The 12,622-nt window shown below is 40.3% G+C and overlaps 1 long non-coding RNA gene across 1 annotated transcript; it reads left to right on the forward strand.

Annotated features, from left to right (window-relative positions):
* The first annotated feature begins 2,382 nt into the window (after nucleotides 1–2,382).
* Nucleotides 2,383–11,620, forward strand: LOC142162677 (uncharacterized). The gene is made up of 2 exons (XR_012693946.1): nucleotides 2,383–2,910; nucleotides 11,251–11,620. It is a non-coding gene; the product is annotated as an uncharacterized LOC142162677 (long non-coding RNA).
* Nucleotides 11,621–12,622: the final 1,002 nt, after the last annotated feature.

Genomic DNA, 12,622 nt, shown 5'->3' on the forward strand with positions numbered 1-12,622 from the left:
AACCCTTTATTACTTTAAATTTTCACCAAAAATTACAAAGCTTATTATATCATGCATCTCTACTAATAATATATCCATCCTGGTAAATGGTTCTAGGACAAATTATGTAAAGCCCCATAAATTTATAGCTTAAAATTTTAATAATCTCGGAGTTCATAACGTAATTAAAGTGCTTGAAGGGTATAAGGACTTGCACGGTTTAAGCAAAGTATTTGGGATAATATGCGTATAGGATATGAACTAATATGATAGGACGGATACTTAAGAATAATAAAACTTTGCTTGCTTACTGTTTAAAATACAACACTGGATGTATTAGTCAGTGTAATGGCAATATAATGATGTATGTAAAAGGAGTACATCTATTTTATATGTAAGAAATTAGCAAGAAACATACAAGGATCTTGGTGAAAAGACAAGTGGGTCAAGGGTAGAGAAAATAAAAAAACTTTCTAAGTGGCAAAACTATCACGATCCAAACTGATGGGGCGTGACGAGTGCCCTAGTCCTCCCTATCGAACACCCCTAAGCATACATTTAAGATATAAACATGAAATAAGTTTAGGTCATGCATAACCTCTGGCAATAAACTACTGAATCATGTGAATAACATACATGGAAAAACATGCCCAAAAAACATATATACATATACATACATATATATATATATATATATATATATATATATATACGGAATACGGTAGGGTTGAGCCGACAAGGACACATACTATCTAACTACACATGACTTTCTATAGACCTCAAACCGAGTGTACATTTTATAAAGGATGGGACTGGGCCCCGTCATACCCATATGTATACAAAAGTATCGTACCAAAACTCAATAGCAACTCCGGATCAAATGGAGCACACCAACTCTCGCTGAGAAAGGATCCAAAGAATGGAGACCGCCAGCCTGTTTAATTGCACCCGCGGGCATGAAATGCAGTCCCTCGGGTAATATGGGCGTTAGTACGAATAATGTACCGAGTATGTAAGGCATAAAGATTATTATATAAAATACATGAAATAGACATGGAGTAAAGAACTCAGCCTCTAAGTCTGAATAACTCTGTGAATCATGAAAATATTTATAATGTCATGCGTATGTGTATAAATGTCATATCATGCATAGGTATATGTGTATAAAACATCATCAAACCCCTGAGGGCATCCTATCATATCATCTCAGCCTCTGTGGGCGAAATCATAAATGTATACTAGCTGATCAGGTGGTGGTGCGTATATAACGCCATAACCTTTTCCCATACCCCATATACATATACTATACGCGTATATAACACCATCGGGTCATGGGTCAATATACATGTATAAATGGATGCAATGCATAATGAAGTAATTCAATTAGATCTCTCGGAATGTCATGAGACCCATGAACAGACGATATGATAGTATGACATATGGGGAATCCAGAACAAAGGCAACCCTAGTACTTCTAAGAATAGAATCATTTGTGAAAGTTGCGTGCTTGCTTGTTTCGTTGTATCATATGGATCATGCCAAAAGGAAATGAGGGATAGCCTTAGATACCTCAAGTCGTCAATACAACTACACAACAAGCATAAGTTAACTAGCGCGCCAAACCTATAACAAAGAAATACATATATGATTTAGATGGCGCTAGTATATTACGTATCTCAAATGATAACTCGATTCTAAAATAAAACGGGCAGCATTTCCCCTGATTTTACTGCTCCCTCAAGCCTACTATAGGCGAGATACAAACACAATACAATCAGCAACTCAAAATCAATCTAATTACAATTCAGGACCTTCAATACGAAAAAAGCCCCAAATATACCATAGTATACCCAATCAACAAGTTATCAATTAGCCTGAAACTGCAACGACGAGCGACCAACCTACTACCCTACCACATGTAGACATGTGATTTTTGACCCTCCCCAAGATTTTATATATTTTAGCATGTAAATATTTAGTTTAGGCCTAATATAGTTATTTCAACTAATTTTGACTCTATTTGCTTTATTTTATCACAAAAAAATATTTTCTCTTATTTAACTAGTTAATATTTTTATCTAGTGACTTTTAATTTGTCTACTAAATTCAAAAATACAAAAATAATTCTAGGAATGTTATCTTAATTTTATAATGATTTTTCTATCTTTTAGTACGATATTTTGAAAATACAAAAAAATAATTTTATTTTAATGATCAGTCTTATTTTAACAGTTATTTTAGTTAAGTAGGACTGATTAATAAATGAGGTCGTATTTTAATCTCGTTCGCGAGAAAAAAATAAAACTTGGGCTCGAGCAACCTATTTTTAAGCCTAATTTTGAACCTAGCTCATAATTCTTAAGCCTATAATTTCTAGGCTCATACCCCTTAACCTAGAAAACCCTACAAATACCTAGACCTATATTATAGGTAAGGCCTACAATGAGCTAGGGAAAGAAGAAAAAAGTTGAAGGCTGCGCTGATAACACCAAGGATTTGATGATCGTCTTCTTAGATGAAGAGGTCACAAAACGACCTCTTCTTCTTAATCTCAAAGAGAACACCCAAAAACCAGCCCACCCCTTGAACCTCTGCGATGCCGACCAGCCCGAGCCAACAGCCACCACCCCACTACCATCTTCTCCACACGCACACACAGCCATATACAGAGAAGAGAGTGGTTGCTCACCCAGAAATCTTTCGCTGTCTCTTGGAGTCGCTGGTGACCAGCTATGACCTCGTCCCTTGCTTTTCCTCACTCTGTTTCGCTGCTGAACACCCCGGCGATAGATCTGGCTAGACGTTACACTTTCGGTGACCTCCGTTAAAACCGATGGAGCTTTATTTGAGTCGAGTTTACCGGTTCGAGCGTCGCGGTTCCTGCTAAAACTCAGATTTCAGTAGTAGTTTTTTCCTCTCAAATGCGCTCAGGTTCATTTCTATTAATCCTCCCTATTCTAGTTTAATTATTGTGAATCAAGTTTTCAAAGAGCCATTAAGACGAAGCTAAATCAATGGTGATAGTTGATGTTTAATATTCTCTTATCGACTGGTTCATATGATTGCAACTGACATAATTTCAAGTGTTATTTGAAGTGAATTAATCTGAAATTTGGATTAAAATGAACAGTTTCGACAAAAGACCGTAATCAGACTATTTGAAGCATATCTTTCATATTGCAGTTTGTCTTGATTTGGTCTATTAAATTTGTCAAAAGAATAAGGTATCATTTTCATGTTTTTCTCCAAGTGAAAACTTGACAACTTCCTTCACTAGACTATTTATGTTCATCACGTGAGTCAAGTTTGCACTGACTATAATACCAAATGGATTGTGTATTGATTGTTATCATTCTCTTGTCGGCATCAGTTTCCTCTTAGTATATCTTCTTGGCAAATGATTGTTGCACTATTTCGTTTTCTTCTTTTCCTTAATTATAACGTAATGAGCTAAGGCCATGTATTTCCCATTCTCATCTCAGAGTGGGAGGAAGGCAAATATAAGGTAATGCACGTATCTTGGAACATCCATAACTAGTGTAGAAAATACTTTGAATTCTCGTAGTTAGCTTTAGGTGCGTTAATTAGATAATTGTCATAGCTACGGGTACGGTTCCCGTGACGTAGTTGTGATACCTAACTCTAAAATTTGGGTGTGCATTTATGTGACCCAAATCCAATCTCAACAATGTTAGATAAAACGGGTCGTGGACCGCGAGTGCATTTATGTGACGTGGTCCAAGATGTATTTTAGATGATGTTGAATCTTTCTAAAAAATATCTAAATAAAAGCGGTTTTAAAGTTAAAATGCACATAGGCTTAAAATGTTTTAAAATCGGATAATTAGGCCAATTATAACAGTTGAGCGACCGTGCTAGAACCACGGAACTCGGGAATGCCTAACACCTTCTCCCGGGTTAACAGAATTCCTTACTAGGATTTCTGTGTTCGCGGACTGTAAAACAGAGTCAATCTTTTCCTTGACTCGGGATTTTGAACTGGTGACTTGGGACACCATAAACTATCCCAAGTGGCGACTCTGAATTTTTAATTAAACAATCCCATTTCGATTTTGTCACTTTAAGTTGGAAAAAACTCTCTTATACCCCTTTTCTGGGGTGTAGTGAAAAAGGTGGTGTGACAGCTTTGGCGACTCTGCTGGGGAAAAGTACCCAGAATCTTTGGTTCAAGGTTCAGAATTCGAGCTTAGATGAAGTGTTATATTTGGCTTTATCTGATTTTGTTACAGGTTTGGGCCTAATGTGCTAAGTGTTGCTTTTACCGCCTTGATATTATCTGAATTGTATATATAAACTGTTACGAAACCCCTCTTTTCTCTCTCCTGAGGAGTGCACACTGGTTGTGACTTCTTTCTGTTAGTGTCATATCCCAAATAGAACGAGGTTCGGACAAGTTGCAAAGCCGGATGATCTTTTGGTTACCGGTACGTAGCCCCTCCTCAGCTCGAGTTGTCTTCTCGGGTAAGCCAGGTCTAGAAAAAATAAACCCAGGTTTTTTAAAACCTAGTATAACAATACCTCATGTCGGATCCCTAGTAGGAACGTTTGTTTGCATCATGTGCATTTTGACTTAGGGGACTCAACACAGAGGTTGGGTCCGTCTAGGACAGGTATACCCCAAAAAATAAAAGACTATTCTGATGCATCTTATGTGCTACATGTTGTATTTATTCAAGGGTAAAAGGGTCATTTTGGCGGACCAATGATAGCTGAGGGTAGATGAAGAAATGAAAAAAAGACAATGAAAAAGAAAGAAGAAAAAAAAAGGGGTGAAGTGTGAAGATAAAGCGAGTGGGGCCTAATTATGTTTTCTGTTACATTTTGATAAGAAAAAGCGAGCTTGAAAATTTTTAAATTTTGTACTTTTTCATCATTTTTTCAAAAATCAAAAAAAAGGGAAAAAGAAAATTAAAAAAAGAGTTTACAAGTTTCATCATTTTTCAAAAAAGAAAAGAGAAAGAAAAAACAAAAAATATATATTTTCTCTAAATTAGTTGTTATTTTTATTTTTCACCCGTATCCAATCTTTCAGAACTACGCAAAGATCTGATTCATGCGGGGTCATGATACGTAAGCAACATAAGGTTCGATCAAATCATTTTTTTATTAAAAGAAAAAAAAGGAAAAAAAGAAGAAAAAAAGAGGTGGAATTGTGGGATGTGAGATATGAGAGAAAGAAAGGTGATGATTAAAAAAAAAAAGAAATGAAGGAAAATGGGCAAGCCAACAAATGCTAGAAAAGCAAAGAAAAGAGAGGATTGAAATGAACAAATTGGGATGATGCCAACTGACCTTCGTACCTTCGAAGTCATTATAGAACCGATAACTGTGGCTAGGTGCATTGCACATAAAGTGAGATTATCTTATATTAAATGCCCTAACGCTAACGTGATGACTTCATTTTGTTATATTCATAGCAAAAGAGTGGTTGGTTTGTGGTTTTAAATTGGTAACTCTTCTCTACAACTTAAAGTCAAAGGCAATGGCAGACAACAACAAAATTGAGTTGGTTGATACCGACGCTCGAAAGCAGTTGGTTGAACAGGACAATGGTTTGGTTGAAGAGGTAAAGATGTTAAAACAACACATGTCTGACATGTATCAGGCTTGGATGATTAGGAAGGTGCCACCCCCGCCGCCACCTAGCTTCCTAGATCCCGCCCTTACCCAAACTCCGGACATAATGCCAGATGATCCTCCATACTCTCAAGATCCACCCGCTTATCTCCAAGCTCATGATGCCCAATATTACCCCTCAGAGATTGCCCACAAGGTTCCCTACTCATACAAACAGGGCCCAAGGGATGAGCCTCATGTTGAAAATGAAAGGTTCACAGGAAGAAAAGGGAAAGATGGGGTACCCAAGAGGCTGAAAGGCATAGAACAGTCCTTAAAGAACAAGCAAATAACGGGAGACCAGGGAAGCATGGCTTACAAGGAACTGTCTGTGTCCCCTGACGTTCGTCTGCCCGCGGGGTTTAAAGTGCCAAAAATTAACTTGTATGATAGGTGTGGGGATCCGGTAACCCACCTGAAGGTTTATTGCAGTGAAATGAGAGGTGTTGGAGAGAAATATAACTTGATGATGTCATATTTTAGTGAGAGTCTGACTGGAGCAGCTTTGGACTGGCATGCTCGTCAAGATGTTGGTAAGTGGCCTACATTGGGTGACATCGCTCAAGATTTTGTTCAATACTTTCAATACAAATCAGGCGTTACCCCAGACCGCTTCTCCATATCTAGGATGGGAAAGAAGCCGGAGGAAATCTTTAGAGAGTTTGGGCTCAGATGGAGGGAGCAGGCTGCTCGAGTCAATACCCCGATTGGTGAAGAAGAAATGGTTGAGCTTTTCCTACAAGCCCAAGGTCCCACCTACTTCAGTCATTTGATCCCGGCCCTAGGGAAGCCTTTCAATGATGTGTTAAGAATGGGGGAGCTAATAGAAGAGGGAATCAAGGCAGGCAAAATCATGAGTTGTTCGAGAAACATTTAGAACATCCCAGTAAGCTTGGGTGGAAGAAAGAGAAACAGAGAAGATGATCCAATGGGCTTTCCCGATCAATACTTCCAGCCTCGACATCATCCCTGTGGATATCCTTATGCACCATATGATCCTCCCCAATGCCACTTCTCTCCACAGAACTCCCAAAGTTGTACATCACTCTCCCAGTACCCAGCTCCACAAAATGCCTATCTACCCTCACGAGTCTACCAAACCCCCCCGGGATCAGGTTTCCGGCCCAATCAAGCCTTTAAGAACGAGAGGTTACGGAAGAAGAAGACCTTCACTCCCTTGGGAGAGTCATATGCCAGTCTGTTCCAGAGGCTAAGGATACTGGACATGTTGAAGCCGACCCAGATAAAAATGCCAGACCCTCTTCCAAAGAAGTTTGATTTTTCTCAAAGGTGCGCATATTGCTCGGATGTCCCGGGACATGACATAGAAAAGTGTTGGAATATGAAGAATGCAATTCAGAAGCTTATTGATGCAGGCGACATTGTCGTGTAAAATCCAGATACAGCAGACACTTGCCAAAGTCTGTCACCTGTGCATAATGAGACGCATATGGTGGGTATGATTTATTTTGAAACGGAATGTGAGAATTTTTCTAGGATCCTTGGAGGTCCATGTGCTACGAAGCTTTCAGCGCAATCAGAGGTGGACCCTAAGAATGAGCAGGGGCCGCTTGCTTTGGATGTTCAGGCTTTAGCCAATCAGTTCGTGAGTTTGGATGTTTCTGAGCCCAGTCGTGTGCTAGCTTGCACAGTTGCTCGTTCTTAATTATTTGAGCGTATCCTAGATCAGCAGTATGATGATCCTCATTTGCTTGTCCTTAGAGACACGGTGCGGCACAGAGGTGCCAAACAGGTTACAGTTGGAGATGATGGAGTTTTGAGGACGCAGGGTCATATTTGTGTGCCTAACGTGGATGGACTTCGTGAGTTGATTCTTGAGGGGCCCCATAGTTCCAGGTATTCTATTCATCCGGGCGCCGCTAAGATGTATCAGGACTTGCGACAACATTAGTGGTGGAGGCGAATGAAGAAGCACATTGTTGCCTATGTAGCTTGGTGTTTGAATTGTCAGCAAGTAAAGTACGAGCATTAGAGACCTGGTGGTTTGTTTCAGAAGATTGAGATTCCTGAGTGGAAGTGGGAGCGGATCACTATGGATTTCGTTGTTGGACTCCCACGGACTCAGAAGAAGTTCGATGCATTATGGATTATTATTGATAGGCTGACCAAGTCAGCGCATTTCATTCTTGTGGCAGTTTCTTATTCTTCTGAGCGGTTAGCAGATATTTATATTCGGGAGATTGTTCATCTTCATGGTGTGCCCGTGACTATTATTGCTGATCGAGGTACGTAGTTTACCTCACATTTTTGGAGAGCAGCTCAGTGTGAGTTGGGCACACGAGTCGAGTTGAGCACAACATTTCATCCTCATACGGATGGACAATCTGAGCGTACTATTGAGATTTTGGAGGATATGCTTCGAGCATGTGTTATTTACTTTGGAGGTTCTTGGGATCAGTTCTTACCATTAGCAGAGTTTGCCTACAACAACAGCTACCAGTCGAGCATTCAGATGGCTCCCTATGAAGTACTATATGATAGGCAGTGTCGATCGCCAGTTGGATGGTTTGACCTGGGAAAGGCTCGGTTTTTGGGTATAGAGTTAGTTTAGGATGCCTTGGAAAAGGTTAAGATCATTCAGGATAGGCTTCGTACAGCTCAGTCCGGGCAGAAGAGTTATGCCGACCGCAAGGTTCGTGATGTGACATTTATGGTCGGAGAGCGAGTGTTGCTTCGGGTGTCGCCCATGAAGGGCGTGATGAGATTTGGGAAGAAGGGCAAGCTAAGCCCTAGGTTCATTGGCCCTTTTGAGATTCTTCGAAGAGTGGGTGAGGTGGCTTAAGAGCTTGCGTTGCCACCAGGATTATCAGCTATGCACCTAGTGTTTTATGTGTCCATGCTTCAGAAGTATCACGGCGATCCATCACATGTGTTACACTTCAGCACTGTCCAATTGGATAATGATTTGACCTGTGAAGAGGAGCCGGTGGCTATTCTGGACCGGTAGGTTTGTCAGTTGAGATCGAAGAGTTACCCTTCTGTTCGTGTTCAGTGGAGAGGTCAGCCTGCCGAGGTAGCTACCTGGGAGTCTAGGAGTCCGAGTCCGATATGCGGAGCCGATATCCCCATATTTTTCCCGACTCAGGTACTTCTTTTCTATGTCCGTTCGAGGACGAACGATTATTTTAGAGGTGTAGAATGTGATAACCCAAAAGGTCATCACTCGGTTTGAAAGTAAATTTTTTGTCCCTAGGCCTTAAAAACTTCTTTTATCTCACCTCGATTTGCATGCGTGGTCCGGGCATATATCCGGAATGCTTTTAAGTGAAAATTTGATAAAAATGCTAATTTTGCCTTTAAAATTAAATTTAAGTTAACTTCGGTCAACATTTTGGGTAAACGGACCTTAACCCATAATTTGACAGTCTCGAAGTGTCCATAGAAAAATATAGGACTTGGGCGTATGCCCGGAATTGAATTCCGAGGTCCCAAGCCCGAGAAATAAATTTTTGAAGAAAATTGTTTAACTGAAATTATAAGAGTTTTGGAAATTTAAATACAATTGAATTTAATTTTATCGGGCCCGCGATACAAGTCTTATATGGTGTTTAAGTTGTGCCTATAAAATTTGGTAAGAAACGGACTTCATATGACGTAAATCGGACCCTCGGTTGTGAAAATTTGAACTTAAGAGTTATTGAGATTTTTCTTTGATTTTGATGCTAAACTCGTAGTTCGATGCATTATTTTGGCAATTTGATCGCACGAGTAAGTTTGTATGTTGTTTTTAGGGTTGTGTGCATGTTTGGGTTGGAGCCCTAAGGGTTCGGGTGAGTTCTGGATAGGCCACGGGATATTTTTACACTTAGAAAATTGCAGGTTTTGCTGCTTCTGGTGCACAAACCTTTTGTGCTTCGCGGTCGCGAAGCCATTCTCGCGATCGCGAAGCCATTCTCGCGATCGCGAAAGGGAACTGGGTTGGGGGTGAAATTTGTTCTATGCAGGCGCGAGACCCAGGTTGCGAACGCGGAGCGTTGGGGGGTTTGCTCTATGTGAACGCGACTGGTCAATCGCGAACGCGTAGCATTAGGAGGGGTTGGTCAGGGAATCTAGGGAGAACTATGCGAACACGACCCCTCTATCGCGAATGCGAAGACCAGGCTGGGCTAAGCCTTTGCGAACATGAAGCTTCTCCCGCGATCACGTAAGTCCACTACTGGCAGCTCTTCGCGAACGAGACAGTGCTCTCGCGAACGCGATGAACACTGTCGCCCAACACTTAAAACAGTAGCAAAGTCGGGATTTAGCCCACATTTTCATATTTTCAAAACTAGAGAGTATTGAGGCAATTTTTAAGGAGAAAGTTCTTCCCCAAAGTATTGGTATATGATTCTAAACCTTTTTCCTTCGATTTCCCATTGCATTTCATCAATCTTCATTCAAAAATCTAGGGTTTTTATGGTAGGAATTAGGAATTTGGGTAGAGTTAGGGCTTTTTGAATAATTGGAATTTAGACCTCATTTTGGGTTCAGATTTCGAAACTAATTGCATATTCGGGCTCATGGGTGATCGAATTTTGGTCTGAACCTCGAGTTTTGACCAAACGGGCCTAGGGTCGATTTTTGACTTTTTGGGAAAAATGATAGAAAACTTATAATTAAGCATTGTGTATGAATTCTTTAGCATTTATTGATGTTGTTAAATTAATTTGGGTTAGATACAAGTAAATTGGAGGCGAATTCTAAAGGAAAAGCGGTGTTTGAGGCTTGAGTTGGCCATGAAAGTTCGAGGTAAGTGTTTGGTCTAACCTTAGCTTGAGGGAATAGATATTGTACTTTATTTGCTATGTGCTAGTGTAATGTATGACGTATAGGTGTGGTGACAAGTATCTATACGTCGGTGTCAAGCATGTCTGTAAGTCTTAAATTGTAATCATTGTGTTTCTTAATAATTGCTACAAATGCCTAAATTGTTGATTCTCCGTGTTGAGCAAAACTTATGATTATCTTCGTGGTATTTGTTTATTGTTGAGCATTGGCTCCAGTTAAGGTTTTATTTGCGAAGTTAATTGTTGGTACAAGTTTGGTTATAGTTGATTCCCTTGTCGGGACGTATTTATCTCTCACTGTTGATTCCCTTGCCGGGATGTGTTTATTCTTATTGTTGATTCCCTTGCCGGGATGTTGATTGTTGCTATTGTTTGGGTGAGGAAAGAGAGATAAAGCACGAAGGGTGATGTCGTGCACATTCATGTTTATGCATATGGTGAGGAAAGAGTGATAAAGCACGAAGGGTGATGTCGTGTACATTTTCATTGATATTGATGCATATTTTGAAGAAGAGAGATATGGCACGAAGGGTGATGCCGTGCATATTTCTGACATTTACATGGTGAGGAAGAGAGATAAAGCACAAAGTGTGATGCCGTGCACATTTTCATTACTTGATTGCATTGGTGAGGATTGAGAGTAAGGCACATAGGGTGATGTCGTGCACTTATTGCCTGTTTGTTATGATTTCTTGTTGTTTTCGGTTCAAGTACCTTAATTGTCTTATTCCATTATTATTGTGATTCTTTACATTGGCATTTCCCCCTTAGCATGTTACCCCTCCCCCGTTACTTTTGAATTGCTTCTATTACTATTATTCTACTAAATACTGTTTAACTGCAGGTTATGTTGTTTGTTGTGTCCTAGCCTCGTCACTACTTCGCCGAGGTTAGGCTCGACACTTACTCACTACATGGGGTCGGTTGTACTGATACTACACTCTACACTCTTTTGTGCAGATCCCAGTACTGGAGCATATAGACCTTAGCTAGGGGTTGCTGCCTTCAGTCCATCAGGAGACCCGAGGTACTCCTGCAGGCGTTCGTAGGCCTTAGCGTCCGCTTCCTATATAGTTTCTTTCTGTTCTTTTCTACTTTAGAGACAGACATGTACTTTCTTGTTCAGACCCTATTTGTAGTTTTTCTTAGACAGTCTGTGAAATTGTGACACCAGTTCTAGGTGGTTGGTGTTTATGGATTCGTATTGGCATTAACTTAATTGTTAAATTCTTGTTCTTCTGCATTGTTATTTCTGCTGTTAATAATATATTAACTTGAAATTGCTAAGAGGTTAAAAATGAAAAGGGTAAATTAATTGGAATAGTTGGCTTGCCTAGCTTTCACTAGTAGGTGCCATCACGACTCCCGAGGGTGGGAAATCCGGATTGTGACAGTTTGACCCATAGTTGACTTTTGTGTTATCGAGGTCGGAATGCGATTTCAAAAGTTGTAACAGCTCCATTATGTCATTTTGGACTTGTCTACAAAATTTGGTGTCGTTTGGAGTTGATTTGATATGGTTCGGATGCATGGTTGCAATTCTAGAAGTTCTTGAAGTTCATGGTGATTTTCATGCATTTTGGTATCTGATTCGTGGTTCTAGAGGTTATTTTGATGTTCCGACCATGCAAGAGAGTTCGTGTTATGTGTTCAGACTTGTGTTCATATTTGGTTTGGAGCCCCGAGGGCTCGGGTGAGTTCCGGGTTGGTTTTGGAATACATTTTCATAGTCTTTCATTTCTGGTTCTAGTGTCATCGTATTTGCGATGTTTATGTTGCAAATGCGACTATCGCAATTGCGAAGCAGCCTCACATTTGCGAAGCTGGGCTGTTAAGGAATGGACTCGCATTTGCGAGGAAATTTCCACTTTTGCGAGTCCTGTTGAGTTCGTATTTGCGGACTCAGCATCGCATTTGCGATAAAGGCCGAAGATGAGTTAGTTCGCATTTGCAAATATTTGGGCCGCATTTGCGATGGCCCTGCTTTGCATTTGCGAAGTGTCTCATCGCAATTGCAATGGAGACAGGATTCCTCAGGCTTCACATTTGCGAAGTATTCTTCACTCTTGTGAGTTCGCATTTGCGAACCCAGTGTCACAAATGCGACATTTGCAGCCTGCTAAAAGCTGGGTATTCCAAATTTTTTCTCATTTTTCATATTCTTTGAACCCTAACTTCGAGAGTGGGCGATTTTGAGAGAAGAGTTTTACACCAAA

Source organism: Nicotiana tabacum, chromosome 8 (assembly GCF_000715075.1).
Source record: "Nicotiana tabacum cultivar K326 chromosome 8, ASM71507v2, whole genome shotgun sequence".
Taxonomy (NCBI): domain Eukaryota; kingdom Viridiplantae; phylum Streptophyta; class Magnoliopsida; order Solanales; family Solanaceae; genus Nicotiana; species Nicotiana tabacum.